Source organism: Poecilia reticulata, linkage group LG21 (genome assembly GCF_000633615.1).
Source record: "Poecilia reticulata strain Guanapo linkage group LG21, Guppy_female_1.0+MT, whole genome shotgun sequence".
In the NCBI taxonomy this organism is placed as follows: Eukaryota; Metazoa; Chordata; class Actinopteri; order Cyprinodontiformes; family Poeciliidae; genus Poecilia; species Poecilia reticulata.
In genome coordinates, this window is record NC_024351.1 from 14,796,170 (window position 1) to 14,802,588 (window position 6,419).

The 6,419-nt window shown below is 36.7% G+C and overlaps 1 protein-coding gene across 1 annotated transcript in view; it reads left to right on the forward strand.

Annotated features, from left to right (window-relative positions):
* Positions 1-4,167: 4,167 nt before the first annotated feature.
* Positions 4,168-6,419, forward strand: part of LOC103457721 (elongation of very long chain fatty acids protein 4-like) — a 9,969-nt gene continuing 7,717 nt past the window's right edge. The window contains exon 1 of the mRNA XM_008398073.2: positions 4,168-4,458. The gene's annotated coding sequence lies outside the window, so the exon portion shown is untranslated. The remainder of the gene's footprint in view (positions 4,459-6,419) is intronic.

Sequence of the window (6,419 nt, forward strand, 5' to 3'; positions counted from 1 at the left end):
AAATGAGCTTATTCTCTCATGTTGGCTAGTCATAGACTGCTCCTGTTGCACTGCTGGTGAGATTCATCCAACAAGAAAAGATGAACAAAGAAATGTCGCTGAGTTGAGTTTTTCAAGGAAACAAGCCTTTTTAACTTTTAGCTAAAAGTTGAAGGGGCAAAAAAACATTTTGACACAAAGTTATAAGTCCCACCTTAAGTCCTCGAAAAATTCTTGTTGTCGCTGAGGTCAAAAGCTCCGTGGTTGTGCTGTTAGACCATGACACTTTTCTTCAAAAGGCATCTGGTTTATTCATGCGTGCTGCTGAACTTTTCAGTAAAGCTGAAAGGCGTCAATGGAGCAGATCTCGTTTCTCGGTTGGCACCCACTCAGTCCGTGCTGATGTCAAACTCATTACATTTTGCATAGTGGCACTTGTCTCCCAGTAATTTCCATTTTACGATCATCTTGAGTCTCTTTACTTGATGGATTGTTCCTGAACATTCCAACTAATTTCTTCTTTTCATCTCACGGGGACAGTTTTGGCCAAATGGTTGAAAATTGGACACATTTGAGTATTCTAGCCGAGCAATAGTGAATAGCTGAAGATACATTCTGCCAATTTTTGGATGCATTTTTGGATCTTCTCTTTTATTTGAACTTACAAGAAATGTAACTAACTTAGGGCACTCTCACGCAAGCACGGTTTTCATATTAATCAAATACCTTCTTGCATTTATAAAGCAGTTCTTAGGGTTTACACAAATGTAAAAATTCCACTAATCTAATAAGTAAATCTTGAGAAAACGAGGACATCTTATAAACCATTTTTATTTTAAGTGGGGCAGTGTTTAGTGTTTAGTGTTCGTTGAATATTGAGCAGTTTTTATGATGCCCACAATGTGCAGCCAGCCCAACCTCTGTGGCTGTTTTGATGTGGGTTGAGATGCGTCATTTCTCAATATTGATTGTCCGGCTTTTTTTTTTTCTTTCTTTCTTTTAGATTCATTTACCACTTTATGGATCAGACTAACCTTAGCAAAAAACATAAACATCTGTGTTTTGCATGCAAGGGTGTGTGGATAAGGGCCAACCCTGATCAGAAACTACTGAGCTTTGCAAAAATATTCTCTTTTTTTTGTCTAGAAATATAACTGAATTTCAATGGATTTTGTTGGTGTTGTTGTTGTTGTTGTGGTAGACAGGCTTAAAGTGGAGCATTATTATGCCCCCTCTATGTGGTTTTATTCCAGGATGACCATCGTTTAGTATCACCTCTCTTCCAGCTACTCTGATCCTATACATGGTATGGTATGTCCAGTGTAATGTACAGTATTTATTTTTAAGCTACACGTAGTATGTTGGTCAAAAACATGACCAGAATCTCTGCAGATCCTCCAATGTTACCGTGGGCCTCTTGGCTGCTTCTGTGATAAAATCTCTCCTTCTCCTATCATTTTAGATGGACTGTCATGTTAGTTATTGCCATATTGTGTCCATTTTTAGATGACGAAATGTTCGTAGCTTGTTTTATGATCTCCCAGTTTATCCCTGACCTCCTGACGGCGATCCTTGGTCTTCATCATGATGTTTGTTCGCTAATGTTCTCTAACAAGCTTCTGACATCCTTCACAGAACAACTGCATTGATAATGGCATTGAATTATACATTGTTTGGCATTTCTTTATTTGTGGGTTTCAGTAAAAAGTGAGTAAAAATGTATGAGTTTTTTTGCATTATTTGTAGAAAATGTTAACTTTTTGCATCCTTTTGAGGTACAACTTTGCATTAGCCTTTCACATAAAATGCAAAAAATAAAAAGTAAATAAGTTTGTATTTATAACTTAAAGATTCAAGGAATAATATTGCATGCCCTGTCTTTGATTTATTCTGATAAAATTCAATGCAAAATTCCCATTTTCTGCTTGACAGACTTAAGTAAAACCAATTATGCTCAGTCAGTCTGCACTGAGAAGGTGATGTCTGTACAAGTTTATGGAAGCTAAGGATAAACATGAGACAAATAAAGTCAAATAAAATATGTGGTGCAGTATTTACTCATGTGTGGCCTGCAAAGCAGTGGTCTTGAGAGAGAGACTGAAATACTTCCAGGAAGAAAAACGGATGAAGCTTTAGAACTTTGTGTAACAGAAAACAAAAATGACTTAAGTTTCTTCAGTTCTTTGGCTTCTATTGCGTTTATTTTAATTGATCAAATGGATCTTAACAATAGGAAAAAAAAGTGTGTTTAAATAAAAATGTTCAAACGAAGGTGTACTGGAAGAATTACTACCGTTTTTCCAGTGATCTGAGGATAAGTAAGGCTTTGGGATTGTACATTTTAGAAATGAGAGGTTCTTGTTTCCAAAAGTAAATAACTGCAAGCAGCAAACTGCAGTGCAATTGCAGGCATGAAATGAACCATGAAGCCAAATATGGAATAGATTATCCTCTACAAATAGGCTTCTTTCATGCACCTATATGCAGAGCGCAAACAGAATTAGCCATATTAACAATCACATTTTAAAATTTTACTGCGGTGTGGAAAGACTCGTAGTATGTTTGTTTTGGAGAGCAGGATTTGTGGAGGAAACGCTTTAATAACACAATAAAACCTAACTTTTACGTGAGCATATTTATTAAATAAAGTGGAAAACATGCCACCTTCTCGTGGAATAAACATGAGACTGGAAGAAACTTCTCCAACTGAGATACTTTGGATGAAGTACCAAAATAATTGGTCGCATACAAGCCCAATGTTAACTTAACAGCACCATCTAGTGGCCAAATGTGAGTACAAAAAATTGAACGGGGTTAAACAATTAGACTGCCACACAAAGCAGCCAAACGATGAGTATCATGACCAAATGAAAAGACTTAAAAATAGGATGACAGTCTCTGTGGAATACAATCTGAGAGCAACTGGAGGCCAGAAATGATCTAAATTAGGCAAACACAAAAGGTTACAAAGGGATACTAAAAGTCAGATGTAACATTTTTAAGTTATGCATCCTCAGTATGGATAACTACTGATATATATATTTTTTTCTTTTTGGCTACTGTTACATGTAAAAGCTAAATATAGGAAAATTACTTCATTAAAAATGTGGGTAATTTGCAAACTTTTGATTGATATTATCAGATATTTGATGTGCAGCATTGTTTCACTAATAAAACATCAACACTCTCCACAGGTCCTTAGCGATGTAAGAGCCCACTACAAATGCAAAAGTAGTGAAGAATACTAGAGAGATTATGCCAATCGGGCTTGCAAATTTCTGTAGAAGTGATACATCAGTGGTAGTAATTCGAAATAATAAAAAATATTGCATGTTCTCCTTGAATAGCCTCAACATTTCATCTTTCCACATTGTACAATTACTTAAAATTGAGCAAATACAGACAAACTACCCAAAAATAAGTCAACAGCAGGAAATTGCCAATACTATTTGCTTCTTTTGTTTCTTCTGCTTACTTAGTATAAACTTTTGAGCTACAGAAACCCGGCAGAATATATCAGCAAACCTCAAAAACAACGTCCTTAGATAGATTTAATAAATGCTCTTATCCAAAGTACCATCATTAGATAATTCATACAACATGCAATTGTTGCAACACAGCCTCGGTTGCAATGAAATGGTTGCAATGAAATGTAATGTGGGCACAAACAAAAATAGGCGTTTTTTAAAATAGTTTGCAGAAAACATCTCATAAACAATTCAATTAATTTAAAAAAATCTTATCAGTTTTTTGTTTCGTCAGGATTTTTTTATGTTGGCTGTGAACCCTTTTTTCCACAGCCGTTTATAGTCTGCGAAGACATTTGGAAATTATTATAGCTGTTATCAATTATCAATATATTATCAATGTTTCATCAAAACTGGAAAACCGCGAGACACAACGTGAAGCTAAATTTAGACCAGAACCTCATTAAACAATGATACATACGTATAAGGACTACATGAAAACATTTGAAAAGACAAAATTTTACATAGTTGGAATTTATTGTTTCCTCTGGCGATTATTTGAATTTTAGTGTGCAAGTTTTCTTTCGGGAAAGATTGTTGCAACGCCCGAGCAGTGGATACTTAAGAAAGGCAAAGGAAAATAGGCTAATTGCCTCACATAGTCACAGCTCGCGAGAAGCCAAAGCCCGCATGCGCGAAGCCTCCATCTGTCTCCTCAGTGTCCAGGAGGTTGGAGGAAGATGATGCGGCTGAGCGGACCTCGTGCGTATCGCGCCACTCTTTAGACGTAGATATAGGCTATATATATATATATTTTTTTTTTCACTTGCCTTGTCTAGTTTCTTGCCAAAATATATTTGCTGCTCAATGTGGAGGTGCGAGCGTAGCGACGCAGAAACTGATTAGATATTGGTCAGAGAAGAAGGAGAAGAAAGAAGAAGAGGGGCGAAGTGAACGGGGTTGGGCATCAAATTGCACCGGATGTCATTATACACTGTTAATTATCAAGGACGTAAGTAGCTCCTAATGTTTATGTGTTTTTTGCGTTGTTTACTGTGTGTCTGTGTTGTTGGGTATGTTTTTAATTTCCTCTCTCAAACCTGTTGAGCTCATCTGTGTAAGGTTTTAATTTGAAATTATTTAGAGGAAATAAGTTAAATCTATTATAGCATTTAGCTATTTCTGTTCTTATTTTTTTGTCTCTTATCTCTCAACACATTTCAGCCAACCGCCTGTTATAAACATGAAGGAAAATACACCAAGCCACTTTAGCTTGCAAGGCCGTTTTAAACCATGACTGGCTGTGAATATGTGGGAACTCTAGTTTTATTTTTTGTATTTTCCAGCACATGCATTTAGATATTCACCAATCAGACTCTGTGTTTCTCTGGGCATTTGTTCTTAGGCCCTCATCTAAGCTCGTTGATCAATTGAATTTAAGCCTCTTGAGCGGCCAGAGCTGAAACCTGCTGACACATGCGCCCCAGTCTTTTTGTTACGCTTCACCCTCTATCTCTTATCTGGCCTCTGTGTCTGTCTGCTGGTCGAACTACATCCTGATGTGTTATCGTGCAAAATCCCTCAAAGATTGTCCATCCCTGCAGATTATTTAATCCCCTCACCTATGTGCAACACTGGACTGAAGTACTCAGCTCTTTTCCTGAACACTCACATTGGTAAAGTAGTTACTGTATACTTGGCCATTAATTATTTAAAGGACAGCTGATCTGACTCATTGGATTAATAATAGATTAATATAAAGACAAAAGCTCTCAACTCTGTGGCGGATAAGAGCTGTTTGTTATGTAAGGCACCCTAATTAGTCTCAGTGAGACAGACATCCAGAGTTGGCCACAGCTTGTACAGGGTCCTTAACAGAATATGAGTCTGTGGGTGGGTCACCAAAACTCAGCTAAAAGCTTTTTTCCAGCCTCCATATTTGAATATGTGTGCTTTACATATTCTGCATAAATGTCATGGTTTAGAACAGCCAAGTAAGTCAGTGCCTTCTCTTTGTAAATGGAGATTAGATTTTCCACTTTACTCTTAAAATAAAGATGTCTCCTGCAGTCCAAACACAGACTGGGGAAACCAGAGGTCACAGAGCAGCCCCAAATTCAGTATTCAATGTGGGGCTGTGAGACGTAGTGAAAAATAAGGTAAACTACCCAATTAATCAGTCAGAGATAGGAATCAACCATTTTCCTTTGATTTGCTCTGAAAGGCCAAATCAGGCTGGTGAAACGCTGAAAAATCTGATCGTTTTGAATCCAAATTCATTACCTTTATGTGTCGAAGTTTCAGCATTCCCCATTTATACAGCAGCAACCAACATGCAAAAATAGGTGTAGCATGTCCTCGAGTGCACCTTTTTCAAATCTGATAAAGGTTAGTGATGTATGTTTTGAGACTTAATAAAGAAAATCTTATTTGTCTAGTTTAAAACCAGGATCTCTATCAGAAAATCATTTGTCACTTGTGTCTTTTATGTGTTATATCTCCAGTGTTACACATACTGTACAGCCTCTAATTGTGAACATGCTTCTTTAGGGCTTCTTTGAGCTAGCATGTGTGTCATGCAAAGAATTCTTGGTCGTCTTAAATTGCTAGTTAGCACTAGAAGAGATAGCTTGTGTAGGTTTTCCTTCATTTAATTGAGATTCACCCAGCTAGGACGTAAGCCCTTTCCCAGACCAATCAAATTCAACATGAAATCAGCTCACAACACGCTATAATAAATTAACTGAATGTTTGCTGCTTGACTCATATGAGTCCCTTCTACGAGACGTAATCCTGTGTTGAGGTAACTTGCTTAAAAGTATATTTTAACATGTTTAAATTGATTAGTTTTGATAAAAAATGTTGAGATTCTAGAGCTCATAACATAATATGAGCTCTAGAGGATGGACATTAGCTACCAGCTCCATTTCTATGATTGTTTCTTATAAAAAAAAAAAAAAATATATATATATA